This window comes from Phoca vitulina, unplaced genomic scaffold (assembly GCF_004348235.1).
Source record: "Phoca vitulina isolate PV1807 unplaced genomic scaffold, GSC_HSeal_1.0 scaffold24, whole genome shotgun sequence".
Taxonomy (NCBI): domain Eukaryota; kingdom Metazoa; phylum Chordata; class Mammalia; order Carnivora; family Phocidae; genus Phoca; species Phoca vitulina.
Window position 1 is genome coordinate 10,408,602 of NW_022589727.1, and position 18,093 is coordinate 10,426,694.

Genomic DNA, 18,093 nt, shown 5'->3' on the forward strand with positions numbered 1-18,093 from the left:
AATTCCTTTAGTTTTTGTTTGTCCTGGAAGCTTTTTATCTCTCCTTCAATTTTCAATGACAGCCTAGCTGGATATAGTATTCTTGGCTGCATATTTTTCTCATTTAGTGCTCTGAATATGTCCTGCCAGTCCTTTCTGGCCTGCCAGGTCTCTGTGGATAAGTCTGTTGCCAATCTAATGTTTCTCCCATTGTAGGTTACATATCTCTTCTCCCGAGCTGCTTTCAGGATTTTCTCTTTGTCTCTGAGACTCGTAAGTTTTACTATTAGATGTCGGGGTGTTGACCTATTTTTATTGATTTTGAGAGGGGTTCTCTGTGCTTCCTGGATTTTGATGCCTGTTTCCTTCCCCAAATTAGGGAAGTTCTCTGCTATAATTTGCTCCATTATACCTTCTGCCCCTCTCTCTCTTTCTTCTTCTTCTGGGATCCCAATTATTCTAATGTTGTTTCGTCTTATGGTATCGTTTATCTCTCGAATTCTGCCCTCGTGATCCAGTAGTTGTTTATCTCTCTTTTTCTCAGCTTCTTTATTTTCCATCATTTGGTCTTCTATCTCACTGATTCTTTCTTCTGCCTCATTTATCCTAGCAGTTAGCGCCCCCATATTTGATTGCACCTCATTAATAGCCTTTTTGATTTCTACTTGGTTCGATTTTAGTTCTTTTACTTCTCCAGAAAGGGTTTCTCTAATAACTTCCATGTTTTTTTCAAGCCCAGCTAGTATCTTTAAAGTGATGATTCTGAACTCTAGATCTGACATCGTACTAATGTCCGTATTGAGTAGGTCCCTGGCAGTCGGTACTACCTCTTGTTCTTTTTGTTGAGGTGATTTTTTCCGTCTTGTCATTTTGTGCAGAGGAGAATAGATTAATGAGAGAACAAAATGCTAGCAGGGTAACAACTTCCCCAGAAAATATACTCTAAACAAATCAGAAAAGACCTGAAGCAGTGGGAAAAGAAAGGGAAAGAGAGAAAAAAGAAAAAGAAAGAAAAAAAGAAAAAAGAAAAAGATCAAGATAAAGATAAAAACAAACAAAAACAGAACAAAACAAAACAAAACAAAAACAGAATGTGATCAAATATGATCAGGCTGGTTTATAGATCAGTGCCACACACTAGATTTTGGGTGTATTTTGGTCTGTTAAAAGAAAGTGCCTCACAAAATTTTAAAGAAAGAAAAACTTATATATGTACAAAAATAAGGGTTGATATGATGAAGGGATGGAATATGACTGTAAAGATGGAAATTATAAAAAATTTTATAAAAGGAATTGATAAGTTGTTTGAAAAAAGAAAGAAGAGGATTTAAAAAAAAAAAAGAAAAAAGGGAGAGAATGTGATCAGGCAGGGGAGTAGAAAAAAACCATACACTAGAGATTTAGAGTATATTTTGATCTGTTAGAAGAAATTATCTCAAAATTTTAAAGAGAGAACAACTTATATATATATGCCAAAAATACGGGTAACTACTATGAAGGGATAGAATATGACTCTAAAAATGAAAAATAAAAATGTTTTTTTAAAAAAGGGATTGATAAGATGTTGGTTGAAAAAGGGAAAAAGAAAAATTCAAAAAGAAAAAAGAAAAAAAGACAGTTAAAAAAATAATTAACTTTGAAAGACTAAAGAATCATGGTAAAAAAGCCATGAATTCTATGTGCAGTATTCCCCTAGCGCTGGAGTTCTGCCGTTCTCACTGATCGGTGAACCTGGTCTTGGCTGGCTGTTCTCGCTGATCTTCTGGGGGAGGGGCCTGTTGCCGTGGTTCCCAAATGTCTTTGCCGGAGGCGGAATTGCCCCGCCCTTGCCCGGTCCGGGCTAAGTAATCTGCTCGGGTTTGCTCTCGGGAGCTTTTGTTCCCTGCAAGCTTTCCGTACAGCTTTGGAGGCAGAGAGTGAAAATGGCGGCCTCCCAGTCTCCGCCCCGGAGGAGCCGAGAACTCAGGGTCCCGCTCCTCAGTGAGCCCCCAGAGAAAAGCAGTTAGTCACTCCCGTCTCCCCGGTCTCCGGCCGCACTCCATGCTCACCCGGCCTGTGACCGCGCGTTTCTCTGTCTGGCACCCGACCCCGGGTGGAGTCTCCAAACCCAGCAGATCCCTGCGGTGCGCTCCCACACCTCTCCTCCCAGGGGAAGAAGGTGAGTCTCCCCGGATCTGCCGCTTGTTGGGTCCCTGCTGGAGGAGCAGTGGCCCGACTGTGCCGCGGATCACGTTTTATGGCAACCCCAAGCTGAGAGCCCGCGCCTGGGCTCCGTCTCTGCAGCCGGCTTCCCTGCTCCGATACCTGGGAGCTCTGCCACACTCAGGCACCCCCGGTCTTTCTGTGACCCCGAGCGTCCCGAGACCACACTGTCCCGCGAGGGTTCCACCCCCCACTTCGCCACCAGAGTGACGTCCCTCAGCGGAGCAGACTTCTAAAAGTTCCGATTTTGTGCTCCGCGGCTCTATCACTTGCCAGAAGCGGCCGATGGAGGCCCCTCCCCCACCGTCTATCCTCCCGAATAACGCCTCGGATTCACTTCTCCGCACGTCCTACCTTCCAGAAAGTGGTCACTTTTCTGTTCAGAGAGTTGTTGCTCTTCTTTTCTTCGATCTCCTGTTGAGTTTGTAGGTGTTCAGAATGGTTTAATCCCTATCCAGCTGAATTCCTGAGAGGAGACGAAATCCAGGTCTCCTACTCCTCCGCCATCTTGCTCCGCCCCTCCAGATTTTGTTTTTAATATATGCTATATTTCCCCTTGAAATAAGCATTTTAATACAATACCTTTCACATTTTACATACTACTTTTTCACAAAAAATCAAAGCACCTTTTAGACATCATTTAATTTATCCTTATTATTATTTTCTACAAGTCTAGAGGTAAGTCATTTCAACACATAATTTTATTTATTTATCTTTTGTTTTCTTTTTCATGTTTTTTTTAAAGATTTATTTTTTTATTTGAGAGAGAGAGAGAAAGCAAGTAGGGATAAGAGCAGAGGGAGAGACTCTCAAACAGACTTCCCACTGAGTGCAGAGCCCTACATAGGGGTTGATCTCACAACCCTGAAATCATGACCTAGCCAAAATCAAGAGATGGATGCTTAACCAACTGAACCACCCAGACACCCCTCAAGTTTTTATTTAAATTCCAGTTAGTTGACATACAGCATAATACTAGTGTCAGGAGTAGAATTTAGTGATTCATCACTTACATACAACACCCAGTGCTTATCACAAGTGCCCTCCTTAATACCCATCACCCAATTAACCCATACCCCACTCACCTCCCCTCCAGCAACCCTTGGTTTAATCTCTGTAGTTAAAGAGTCTGTTTTCTGGTTTACCCCTATTTATCTTTATTCCTCTATGTTTATCTGTTTCATTTCTAAATTCCACATATGAGTGAAATCCTATGGTATTTGTCTTTCTCTGACTTATTTTGCTTAGCATAATACTCTCTAGCTCCATCCAAGTCATTGCAATGACAAGATTTCATTCTTTTGATGGTTGAGTAATATTCCATTGTATATCTATACCATCTCTTCTTTATTCATTCATCAGTTGATGGACACTGGGGCTCTTTCCATAATTTGGTTATTGTTGACAATGCTGCTATAAAAATTAGGATGCATGTATCCCTTTGAATCAGCATTTTTGTATCCTTTGGGTAAATGCCTAGTAGTGCAATTGCTGCATTGTAGGGTAGTTTTCTTTTTAACTTTTGAAGAACCTTCATACTGTCTTCCAGAGTGGCTGCACCAGTTTGTATTCCCACTAACAGTGTAAGAGAGTTCCCCTTTCTCCTCATCCTCGCCAACACCTGTTGTTTCCTGTGTTGTTAATTTTAGCTGTTCTGACTGGTGTGAGGTCTCATTGTAGTTTTGATTTATATTTCCCTGATGCCGGGTGATGTTGAGTATCTTTTCATGTGTCTGTTAGCCATCTTGATGTCTTCTTTGGAAAAATGTCTATTCATGTCTTGTGCCCAATTTTTAATTGGATTGTTTTGGGGGTATTGAGTTTGATAAATTCTTTATATATTTTGGATACTAACCCTTTATCAGATATGTAATTTACAAGTATTTTCTCCTATTCCATAGGTTACCTTTTAGTTTTTTGATTGTTCCCTTCACTGTGCAGAAGCTTTTTATCTTGATGAAGTCCCAATAGTTTATTTTTGCTTTTGTTTCCCTTGCCTCAGGAGACATATCTAGTAAGAAGTCGCATTGGCCAGTGTCAAAGAGGTTACTGCCTGTGTTCTTCTCTAGGATTTTGATGGGATTTCTCATTAATATATGTAGATACATATATAATATGCATAGATACATAAGATTATTCTATAGTGTTTGGTTTTGACAATCATTAGAATTTAATATATTATTGTTATGCTTGTTGCATAAAAAGATTTATAAATTTACCTTATTGTTCTATGCTCTTGAAAAGAATAAATAGTTCTAGGATTATTTAGAATATAAAAGTTTGGTTGAATTCCTCTGTCAAAATATCAACAAGTCGGCTATTTTTTAGGGTGATAATCTTTTAAAACTTTCTAATTTTCTTATATGGATATGGCTATTTAAAATTTTTCTCCCTTGGGGCACCTGGGTGGCTCAGTCATTAAGCGTTTGCCTTCGACTCAGGTCATGATCCCAGGGTCCTGGGATCAAGCCCCACATCGGGCTCCCTGCTCAGCAGGAAGTCTGCTTCTCCCTCTCCCACTCCCCCTGCTTGTGTCCCCTCTCTTGCTCTCTCTCTCTGTCAAATAAATAAAATAAATAAATAAATAAATAAAATAAAATAAAATTTTTCTCCCTCTACAGAGTTCACCTTTGGTGAATTGTAGTTTCTAAAAGATTTACTTGGCCTTTTACTATTCAATTTACTAATTTTACATGAAATCCTTTCACTTGCACCTATACCAATGACTACTCTGAGATTATTATACTTTCCCTTTTCTCTTCCTTTGAATTCTACTTTTAAAATTGGGTTATTTCAACACTTTAGAGCACATAGCATTTTCATACTATTCTTCCATCATTTTATCACGGCATTTTAGCCTTAGATCTACAATTACCTATATTCAAATGTCACCACAATTTTATTTGCCAAAATTTCCCAATCCATTCCTGAATAAAAGAAGCCTGTCCTCTGACATTTTCCTCAAGAAGGACTTGCCCTGTGCTGTTTTCTGAGCTTTTGCATGTATGAATTTGATACTAAAAGGACAGTTTGGTTGAATAACTCCCTGGGTCATACTTTGTTTTCTTCAATACATTTTTAAGAATTGCTTAAGAATTGCTCTGTTGTGGGATGCCTGGGTGGTTCAGTCAGTTAAGTCTGCCTTTGGCTCAGGTCATGATCCCGGGGTCCTGGGATCCAGTTCCACATCGGGCTCCTTGCTCAGCAGGGAACCTGCTTCTCTCTCTGCCTGCCATTCCCACTGCTTGTGCTCTCTCTCTCTCTGACAAAAATCTTAAAAATCTTAAAAAAAAAAAAAAGAATTGCTCGGTTGATATCTTGTTTTGCATATTGTTATTGAGTAGCTTCCTGATTTTCTTTTCTTTCTAAATGGCCTGGATTTTTTTGCCCTTTTTTGCCCTTATCTATAAAGTGTAATAGTTTTACTAAGAAATATATCTATAAAGTGATATATCTAGATATATCTAGAAGTTTTACATTTTGGTTTTGTTCCATTGATTGAGGTTTCATCTTAAGAGACTCCAATTATACATATATTCTATATTCTTTACCTGCCTTTTATAGCTATGTCTTTCTTTCAGATCTCATTTGCTTCTTTATTTTAGACCATCCTTATTTCTATCCTTTATGTCCATTATTATATCACAATGTTGATTGCTTTGTTACATTTCACATCTCCCTGTTGTTTGATTTGTTCTATTTTGAGTTTTCATGTATACCATTGCTCATTTAATTATATTTAACTTAAATTAATGTTTTCAATTTCTCTTACTTATAATCATGAAGTGTTTTCTTTTTTTACCAAAAATTTATGTACTTTGTGTTTTTCTTCTTAGAGTAATTTTATATGAAATCTGAAACCTGGATTTTATGGTGATTATTGTTAATTTGAGTGCTTTGTTTTCCTGAGCAACAATATCAGGTGATCCCCAGGATGGGTAGAGTGAAAAAAGGCAAATTGTCTTCTTTCTTAAATTCTCAATTTAGTTGCTCCCTCTCTGAGCATACAGTATAGAGAAGCTTATTTAAAAATAAGTGGATACCTAACTTTTTAATCTGTCTTCTAAATCTTTGATATTATTTTGTTTCTGTAGGGTCATTGTTTTCATCCATTACCTTCTATTCCTTCACCAAGGGATGTATCTGACCTTCAAGGTACTCTCTCTGACCTATTTTTTCTTTGATAGCTAGAGAGACCTGAAATGATCATACTTTTCTTAAAAAAAAATAGCTATCTCAAAACTAGAATGAGATATCACCTCACACCAGTCAGAATGGGTAAATTAACAACACAGTAAACAATAGGTGTTGGCAAGGATGTGGAGAAAGGGGAACCCTCTTGCATTGTTGGTGAGAATGAAAACAGGTGCAACCACTCTGAAAAACAGTATGGAGGTTCCTCAAAAAGTTAAAAATAGAACAACCTTTTGATCCAGCAATTGTACTACTAGGTAGTTACCTAAAGGATACAAAATTACTGATTTGAAGGGACACATCTATAACAGCATTAACAGCAATAGCCAAATTATGGAAAGAGCCCAAATTTATGTCCATAAACTGATGAATATATAAAGAAGAGGTGGTGTGTGTGTGGTGTGTGTGGGTGGGAGGGAGATGGGTGGTGGAATATTACTCAGCCATCAAAAAGAATGAAATCCTGCCATTTGCAATGATGTGGATGGAGCTAGAGAGTATTATGCTAAGTGAAATAAGTCAGTCAGAGAAAGACAAATACCACAGGATTTCACTCATATGTGGAATTTAAGAAACAAAACAGATGAACATAGAGGGAAAAAAAAAGAGAGGCAAACCAAGAAACAGACTCTTAACTATAGAAAACAAACTAAGGGTTACTGGAGTGAGGTGGGTGGGGGATGGGTTAATTGGGTGATGGGTATTAAAGAGGGCACTTGTGATGAGCACTGGGTGTTGTATGTAGGTGATGAGTCACTAAATTCTACTCCCAAAACTAATAATACACTATATGTTAACTAACTAAAATTTAAATTAAAACTTAAAAAATCATAAAAAATAGCTATCTTTTGGTCAATTCTAATTTCAGCATAGTTTGCAATAAGATTAATGTGCCATGGGTTCCTCAGTGAACTAAGTAAGAGAAATTCAAATTATTAAGCAGGTAACATAAACTCCTATTTAAAGATTGCATTCCAATTTTAAAAAATTCCATTATGGCAATAATGCTTTTGCCTCTTGCTCCCATCTCTAGTGTACTTCAAATAATTGTCCTGCAGCTTTAAAAAATGAGTAAAAAGAATGAGTAAAACTAACAATTTCTACTAATGATCATTTGTGGTTTAATAAAGGGGCAAGACTAGCCTTCTTATTAAATATTTTTAAATCCAATACAAATATTACTAAACAGCCTTAAAATACAACTGTACTATTTATTGGTTCCTAACATGGTTCCATGAAGGAGCAAAGAGAGTTGAATATTTAATTTATCCGAGATAGTTTAAATGTTTCAGAAACTTTCTGAGGATGAAGAAGGTATCCACATCTCTGGACTGGATCATTGAGAGTAAGTTCAGAATTATCTGCTGTCAGGGAGGCAAGAAAAACATTTTTAAAGAAAGGAGTACTTATCAATCAAAAATGGTAGAAAAATAAAACACTCAATTCTGTGATTGTCTATTAATGAATGAACTAAGAACTTTAGACACTTACATCTACCTGACCAATGGACAGCAACTAGAAATTTTACAGGTACCTGAAACACAAAATGTCCACCCCTGAATTTTCCTCTTAAATTCTGTGGCTTCTGTGGTCTGTTATTTTTTTTTCTTTTATTTGGTTGCATCATCATTGACTCAGTTATCACAACAGAGAGCTGGTTATCATCATTGACTATTTGCTCTCCCTAAGGCCCCATGTACATCTTCAAGTTTTTATAATTTACATGATACAAATTTTGAACCTATTGTCTTTCTTCACTATTGGTGTTATCATTGTCCTGTTTTATACATTTATCATTTTTCATCTGGATTACCCCTAACAGCTTCCTATTTTGTCTTCCTATGGCTAGACGTAACTTTCTGAAATTCCTCATCACAGTAGTTTAAAGCTCTTGAATGAGTGTTCAAAGCCCACAGTCTCTCAGTAATCTAACCCTGCCAGATAACCATCCTTACTTTAAGACCCATTATCATCTTATCTTTAGACGTTATATTTTAGCACTACTAAATTGTGTGTAGTTCTCTTTGTATGCAATACTGTTTCTTATCCTGGACATTTGCTCATGCCATCCTGTTTCTAGAATGCTTCTCCCCAGTCGTATTTCTATAGTCCTAATTGTCCTTTGAGTTTCAATGCAAATATCATCTCTTCCATAAAGCTTTCCCTGGTTCTTTCCCTCTCCCTGACATACACACACAATGTCTCATCTTACCACCATGTGCTATGTCACTATCAATTTTCTTGGCAATAGTACACGTCTTGGTCACTTTTTTATACTCATTGCCTAGCACAGTCTGACAAATGGCATATAATAAATAATTGAATATGGTAATTAAAAAAACAATAGATTTTAAAATACAACTTAAGGGGGAATGATAGGTACTTTATCTTTTTTATAAAATGTTATTTTCTTTGTATATGACTTTTACTTATACTGCATATTACTATATTTAATAAACATCAATTATATAGTAATTATGAAAAATATTACAATCATATGAGTACCCTTTAAGTTGCTAGGTGAGTCTAGATCTATTTCTACTGTGTTTGACATTCTTCTGCCTGTTTCAAATTGGAATGAAGTTCAGTGACTTGGGAAATAAATATAAAATTCCACATAGCTATTTATTCAAGAAATAGATCTGTAGAGCATGTAAAGATTCTTGAAATTCCCATTGTTGCTGCAATGCTGCTTGTAAACAAAATGAACTTCAGTGACTCATTGAAATTTTTTATTTTTGGTCAGCCTAAGAAAATGTACAGAATATACTTTTTTCCTATTTTTAAAACCCTTGTTTTACTTTTTCCTACAGATTGTAGTCTAACCTAAATCTTGAGCTTCATCACTCATTCTTTCTTCTTACTCTCCCTTCTCTTTGGCCAAGCCATTAAACTTACCATACTTTGCACTTTGTGCTTTCCTGTTTGCCTAAAGCCAGCTTCTTCATACTTAGTCAGGTGATGTTTTCCTCCACCTCCATATATCCAAACTTACCTTTTACCAGGACAGAGGTCAAAGGTCACTTCCTCTGCCATTATAAATATTCTATTCTGAACCTTAGGAAAAGTGATGTCTTCTCTCCGTAAGTCACCGGAGTTTGATTTTTAACTCTCTTAGGACTTCTCCCTCATTATCACTAGTATATTCTCAAACAGCTGACCTTAAATAAAGACATGTTATATTCCACACCCTCTTTTAAGTAACTACCTTTTCCTGAGTTTTAACAAGAATAATATATGATCCATTTTTATACTCAGGTACACACAATAGAATGACCTTTATATTATGGTTTTCCCCTGCTATCTGAAAGTAAAGCGTTTCTCTGAAACTTTTCGTAAGCCAAAATAGCATAAAGTGAAGAAGCAATTACCATTAATTTATATGGAAAATTTATTAATGTTCCCAGACCCAAAAAATAACCTCTCTTAGGCCTTTCTTCTACCTTAGGACACATTTTGTTTAATGGGTGCACAAAACAAATTGAGATAAAGCACAGATGCTCACAGACACAGTTCAAAGCAATGGTAGCTTGATGCTGAGATGCTGAGTGCAGCTCCCGGGGAAGGAGCTTGGCGGTACCACTCTCAGCTTATTGCAAAACAAACTCTGAACACTATTTTTGCTTTTGCTTTTTTGGTAAAATCAGAAATCCCCTTTGGATTTCTTTTGCTTAGCAAAAACGGGTACTAATGTAGATCTTTCCTCAAAGCAAAGTGGCATTAACAGGAACTTTTAAAAAGAAAGAATACCTGTATGTATAGGTTATTCAAATAACATGTTTGGGGCGCCTGGCTGGTTCAGTCGGTTAAATGTCTGCCATTGGCTCAGGTCATGATCCCAGGGTCCTGGGCTCCCTGCTCAGCACGGAATCTCCTTCTCCCTATCCCTTTGCCCCTCCCCCTGCTCATGCTCTCTCTCTCACTCGCTCGCTCACTCTCTCTCAAATAAATAAATTTTAAAAACCTTTAAAAAAATAGATAACATGTTGAATGAATAAATGTGTAATATGCAAATGGTTAAATAATTAAATAATGATTGATTAGATAAAATGAATTATAATTAATTCAACTTATACGTATTGAGCAACTACTATACGCCAGCCACCCTATCTTATAAAAGGATTACAAAAATCCTCAAGATCTCAGGCTTGTAGAGACTCTAGACATATACTACAACAATTAAAATACTGTGTAATAATTTTATACACAATGAAGATGCTATGAGAACAGAGAAGGAGTGTCTAAATCAGTCTGAGAAGGCAATGAAGGCTGGTTTTAAAAGGTGATAGCTTGTCCAAGCCTTGAAGGACTAGTCAGGATTAGCTACATGCATAAATTTGGAACAAGTATTTTTTTTAAAAAAGTAGCAAATGGGGCACCTGGGTGGCTCAGATGGTTGTGTCTGCCTTTGGCTCAAGTCATGATCCAGGAGTCCTGGGATCGAGTCCCGTATTGGGCTCCCTGCTCCTTGGGGAGCCTGCTTCTCCCTCTGCCTCTCCCTCTCTCTGTCTCTCATAAATAAAATCTTTTTAAAAAATTAAATAAATAAATAAATTTTTAAAAAGTAGCAAGTGTAAAGGTCAAACATGAAAAATATCATGATTCTTTTCAGGAACTTACAAGAATATCAGAAACTCAATCGTGAAGGATTTTACATGCTGCCCTAAGGAGTTTTACTTCATCAGAAAATTTCCTGGTTTCCATAAAAAAAATATTAAGCAGAGAGGTAACAAAATAAGGCTTTCCTTGTAGAAAGAGCCCTCTGAGGTGACAATGAAGGCTGTGTTAGAGGGGATAAGATAGGAAAGGAGATCTCTAGGAGGGTTTGCAAAGTCTTCCAGACTATAAATAATGGGAACCTAATCTAAAAAGGTGTTGGTAAGGGTGCCATGGAGAGGAAGGAGTTGAGATATAATTCAGAGATAAAATCCACAAGACTGGGCTGGAAATGCAAAGAGTGAGAGAGGGGACCTAGTATGATTCCAGGTTTCCCACCTGGGACACAGATGATGTTCACAAAGACAGCTTTAAAAGAAGACAAATTTGTAAGAACAAATGATGAAATTAAGCATTTGTTGTTTTAGGTGTAGGTTGACATCTAGAAGGTAATTTCTAGTACTCACTGTCTTAGTCAGTTTGGTCTGCTATAACAAAATAGTAAAACTGAGTAGCTTATCATCAATAGAAACTTATTTCTTATAGTTCTAGAAGCTGGAAGTCTGAGCTCAGGATGCCAGGAAGTTTGGGTTCTGACAAGGAACTCTTCCATGTTTCAGAGGGATGACGTCTTGTTTATCCTCACATGGTAGAAGAACCAGCTAACTCTCTGGCCTCTTCTAAGGGCACTAATCCCATTCATGAAGGATCCACCCTCATGACCTAATTATCTCCCAAAGTCCTCACCTCCAAATATTATTACATTGGGGATAAGGTTTCCACATGTGGATTTTAGGGAGACACGTTCAGTCCGCTGCAGGTGGTTAATGCAAATTAAGCTGGGGAAAGGAAGATAAGAATTTAGAAACTTCAGTAAGGATGATGGATTTTATCTAATATGCAGTAGGAAGGTATTGAAGGGTTTAAACACAGGGAAGATGCGTTCATCCTTCCAGTTTGTGTCATCTTCTGCCAATTCCTGCCTCAAATTCTGTAGCCAAACTAAAGTACTTTTAGTTCACTGAAGACACCATGCTTTTCTCCTCTGGCTATTTGCCTATAAAGTTCTTCTCCTTGGGAAGTCCAGCCTTCTCAAAAACATATGAGAGCCCCAGATTGCCTTTAGTTAACCCTATGTTCTCCCTAACAACCTGTACTAGCACCAATAGTAGCACTTTTTGTACTATTTTAATTTATTTTTTAAATTTAAATTTATTTTGTTTTAAATATAAAATTTAGTTTGTACATAGAAGAAAGTCCACAAATAATTGTACAGCTCCTTAGTAAGCAAATTGTAAGAAGGCCCCCAAGATCCCTATCTCCACCCTCTTGTGAGCACACGCTGTGTAATCAGCTCACCTTGAATGTGGGCAGGACATGTGATTTTGACAGCATACTCTCTCCCTTGATTAAACTGCATTATGTAAGACTCTTTCATGGCAAGAGATTATCCTGCTAGTTTTGAAAAAGTTAGCTGTGATTTTGTGAGAGAGCATGTGGCTAGGGTATAAGGGTAGCTTGCAAAATGCTGAGAGCAAACTGATTGTGGTTGAAGAATATATTCTGTATGATTTCAAGTCTGAAATTTGTTGAGATTTGTGTTATCGTCCAGGATATTGTCTATCATGTATGTTCCTTGGATACTTAAAAAAAAAGTGTATTCTGCCATTGTTGGGTGGAGTGTTATGTAAATGTCAACTAAATCCTATTGGTTGATGATGTTGATTTCTTCTCTATCCTTACCGCTTTTCTGTTTAGTTGTTCTATCAATTATTGAGAGAGAGGTGTTGAAATCTCCGACCATAATTGTGGATTTTTCTACTTTCCTTTTTTTTTTTTCGCATATTTCACACCTCTGTTTATTGGTCCATGAATATATAGGTGGATTATGTTTTATATGATTATATTATGTTTCTATTTTCTTTGCCATATAGTCTGCATTATCTGTAATTAATATAGCCACTCATTGCCTTTGATTAGTATTTCTATATCATTTTCCATTATTTTTTCTTCCAACCTGCCTATTTTGTTATATTTGAAATGAGTTACTTGTAGACAACATATACTTGAGTCATGGAGGTTTTTTTTTTCTTTTAATCCACTCTGCCAATCTCTGTATTCTAATTGGTGTGTTTAGACTATTTGCATTAAATGTAGTTGTTGGTAAGCTAGGGCTTATGTCTGCCTTGTTATTTTTCTGTTCTCTGTTTGTTCTGTCTGGTTTTCATTTCTCCATTTTCTTCTTCCTGATGTCTTATGGATTACTTGAACATATTTTTGAATTTCATTTTGATTATATTGTTTTTATTGCATCTCTCTAAGTAGCTTTAACAATGGTTGCTCCAGGTATAACATTACATATACATAACTTATAACAATCTACTGATGTTATCATTCTGCTTGTTCAAGTGAAATATAGAAACTTTACCTCCCTTTACATTCCTTTATGGTCTCCATGTATAATATATCTTTAAAAATTTATTCTAAATCCATTTTAGAACCACATCAGACAGCACTATAGTTTTTCCTTCAACCATCAAATTTAATTTAGAAAATTCAGGAGGGAAAGAGTATCTGTCTGTGTTTTCACTTATTAAATTTTCTTCTTCCTTTCTGATGTTCTAAGTTTCCTTTTTTATATCATTTTCTTTCTATGATTGAGAGAACCTGGGTAATGTAGTTTTTAAGAATCAGCCCTCCACAATACAAACCAGAGCATAAAAGGATGGGAAAGGATCTGAAAGCAAAGGACTAATGACCAGCACAAAATGCCCGTATCTTCTCAATGAGAACACTGGAAGAACATACCAAGGAATCTTTAGATAGCAATATAATAATGTCATTAAGTTTTATGTTTATTTGTAATATGTTTATTTCCCAAATTTCCTGAATTAACCATGTTTTAGTTTTAAAATAGAAGAAAATTATACACCTATTGCTTTTAGAACTTTTTTGATGACCCAGGAGGAAGAATATATATGCAACTAAAGAATCATTGAACACCACATCAAAAACTAATGATGTACTTTATGTTGGCTAATTGAACATAATAATAAAAATTAAATAAATAGATAAAAATTTTTAAAAAGGATATATATGAATATATCCTGTCTGATTTCAATTCTTTTAAATTTGTTGAGATTTGTGTTTATATATATTCGTGTGTGTGAATATATAATATATATGAAATATATACACATATTCATGTGTGTGAATATATAACATATAATATACATGTGTGTATATATATACACACACATATATTCATGTGTGTGTGTATTCACACACACATACTAGCTATCCTGGGGATTAGAGAAAGAGAGAAAGAAAGGATATTTTTGAGAAACTTAAGCCACTATTAAGAGGCAAGAAAAATTCAAGATGGTACTGTTTATTACTGTAACAGAGTAGAGGAAAGTTTGAATGGCAGTAGGTGTTTAAAGGCTTCAAATGTTGAGAAGTGGCAAGATCATTAGGGATTTTCATGACAGCAACTACAACAGGTTGAGGAATAAACATGAGGTGAGGTAATTAGGAAGGTCAAGTCAAAACAGGTAATCTATCAAGAAGCTTGGATTAAAAAGAAATCAAAGTAAGAGGTGACACTTTGTCACAAACCAATTGTCAAGGAAGGAGTTTTTGTTATTTTTTTTAACATAGAACCAGTCTTAAAATATTTATATATGGAGCGGAAAGAGCTAGTAGCAAAGAGAATGAAAATATGTAAGAAAAACAAATGGATAGAAAAAAGACTCAGACCACTGTTGAAAGAAACAGTCTTGCCTTTTGAGAACTGCCTAGTACAAAGAAGGTCCATCTGCAAGAAGATCAAAATGTCTTGAGTTGATGTTCTACCAATATCAGTATCCTTTTTCTTTAATCATGTCTAAATATATTTCTCTATTATCATGTCACTTCAATTAATAAACCTATGAATTGAGTGCTTTTAATATTAGTTGCTGTTTCTGAGCCTCCAGGTGGCAGTGGCTTTATTGCAGTGGCTTTTGTGACACCAGCAGTCTTAGAATCCAATGTAAGAAATCATAAAATCATTCTTACACTGCTTGCCTTGCAGCAGAGCCTCACAAACATGCAAGTCCCGTTTGTCCATATGCTGTCCATGGTATCCTGAGTTCACTTGACACCAGCACATACGCACTAAGGTTTCAAATAGTTAGTTAATACAAACTAAAATTCACTTAGCTGAATTGACTTAGAGTTGTTTTATTAGGAAATAATAAAAATGGTTGTTTGTCATAGATCATCTTGTAGGCAGGAATAAGTTAGATTATATTGGGGGCGCCCCGGTGGCTCAGTCATTAAGCATCTGCCTTCGGCTCAGGTCATGGTCCCAGGGTCCTGGGATCAAGCCCCGCATTGGGCTCTCTGCTCCGCGGGAAGCCTGCTTCTCCCTCTCCCACTCCCCCTGCTTGTGTTCCCTCTCTTGCCGTGTCTCTCCCTGTCAAATAAATAAAATCTTTAAAAAAAGAAAGTTAGATTATATTTTTATAACTTCACTACTAAAGTGCTATACCAGTGGAAAAACTCAGTATGTGATTTCAATGTTAAACAGTCTCTGATTTATAAAACCTTCTCAACAGTTAAGATTGTGATCAGCAATTGCTTAAAAGAAAATAAAAATACACCATATACATTGACAATTGATTTAGATAAAAGCAATCTTTCTTTGTTAAAAACAAAAGAAAAATTGGAGTAGTAGTGTTAAAATACAAACTCTGTATTTAAAGGGAATAAATTATTCTTAGTAGTCACAAAGTAGTGCTACCTAGTGGACTAAAAAGAGTGATGTATGAATCTCAATAATTTTTACACCATGGCTGGATTATTTTTGTTAAATCCTTTGTCATGAAAGGAGAATGTAAGCAATATTATTTTGCTTTCTTTGTATCAATATAAAACTTTAAATTAGGAAAAATGGAGACTCGTTGGTTGGAAACACCAGATATTAAGAGTATAATCTCTCATTTAAGAAGATCATGAAATGCCTGATTATCAGAGTCTTCAGGTCCCTCGTTACTGGTTCACAGTATTCAGACATATATTGGACAGTTGTAACCCCAAACTTACTTTATGACAGAGTCCTCATGACTTTTGATATCACACAGAGGAGTTAAAATCATGTCTTTTGATTTATATGCTTTATCACATTGGGGAAATTAAATCATCTTTCAGTCTCAGTTTTTTTTTTACTGTACCATGGGGGGGTGGGGGGGTGGGGGGTTAATAGTCCATAGAGTTGTTGAGATAATTAAATAATATAAATAAGGCATATTTCTTATTGCCTGACACAGGTCAGTACTCCATAAATGCTTTTTTTTTTTCTTTAACTTATTAACCAATAGTGGGAAATATACTCTGTAAAAGTTGAAAAGCAAGGGGGCGCCTGGGTGGCTCAGTCGGTTAAGTGTCTGACTCTTGATTTCTGCTCAGGTCATGATCTCAGGGTTGTGAGATGCAGCCTTGCATTGGGCTCCACTCTCAGCGGGGAGTCTGCTTGAAATTCTCTTTCTCCCTCTGCATCTCCGTCTGCTCCTCCCCCCTCTCTAAAATAAATACATAAATATTTTTTTAAAAGTTGAGAAGCAAAATATCTTGTATGCACTGTTGGCACAGTTTGGTTGTCTACCACCTGTAAGGTTATTTGGAAGCTAAATTAGCAATCACAAATGTCTTGGACAACTTAGGACGAGAAAAGAGAAATCTGTTCTTCAATTGGATTTTCTTTGTGACAACCTGACATGTTCTTCACTACACTAGGAATATTTACATAAAAGTATTAAAAATGGTTCTTTTAGTTGATCCTCTTGTTATGTAGGCTATTTATAGAGTGTGCTTGACAGTCTTCCCCCTACTTGTTTTTGTCTCAATTTCATGCACATACCAACCTTGATAACATTTGACTTTCAGCTTTCATTCATTTGTTCATTCACTCATCCATTCATTCATTTACTCATGAACTTAAGAAATGGTTGCTAAATGCCTATTTTCAGCACTTTGGAAGCAATATGGGATGTTTCTTGCCCTCAATACGCATAAAGCCGAATGTGAGAAAGCAGATAATTAAATAAATGGCAACATAGGATTGAAATTTTTCTATCATAACAGTTCCCCAGGGATTCTCTGGAGGACATATATATGAACAAGATATTTTATTGGCATAAAGGTACCTCATAAAATCAGAAATGTGACATTATACACCGTCTAGTTATTTGTATTGCAAACATGGGCTTTTTGTAATAGCTTTATTGAGATATAATTTACGTATCATAAAATTTGCCCTTTATGCAGGCATCACTGCTATCTAATTCTGAACATTTTAACACTTCGAAAAGGAATCCATACCCATTAGTAGTCACGCTACATTCCCTCCTGTATCTAGGCTTACAACTACTGATCCATTTTGTCTCTCTATGGATCTGTGTATTCTAAATATCTTACAAATAGAGTGATACAGTATGTGGCCTTTTGTCACTGGCTTCTTTTACTGAGCATAATGTTTTTGAGGTTCATTGATGTTGTAACTGTATCAGTAATTCATTCTTTTGATTGGTGAGTAATATTCCATTGTATAGATATACCACATTTTGTTTATCCATTCATCACTTGATTGGTATTTGTGTTGTTTCCACTTTGGGATGTTATTAATACTATTGCCATGAATATTCGTGGGCAAGTTTATGTGTGAACATGTATTTACTTTTCTCTTGGATATATATCCGGGAGTGAAATCATAGACCATATGATAACTATATGTTTAACATTTTGAGGGGCAGTCAGTATGTTTTACTAAGTGGCTGTATCATTTTACAGTCCTGCCAGCAATGTATAGGGGTTCCAATTTCTCCATATCCTTACCAGCACTTTTTGTTTTCTGTTTTTGTTTTGTTGGTTTTTTTTTTAGCTGGACCAGTGAGTATTAACTGGTATCCCATTTTAGTTTTGATTTCCCAAGTAACTAATCATGTTTAGCATCATTTCATGCACTTATTGGTCATTTATATATATATATATATATATATATATATATATATATATATATAT

At 36.0% G+C, this 18,093-nt stretch overlaps 1 protein-coding gene across 1 annotated transcript in view; it reads left to right on the plus strand.

Annotated features, from left to right (window-relative positions):
* Positions 1–18,093, plus strand: part of CCDC178 (coiled-coil domain containing 178) — a 414,615-nt gene that overhangs the window by 306,702 nt on the left and 89,820 nt on the right. The gene's annotated exons all lie outside the window — the stretch shown is intronic.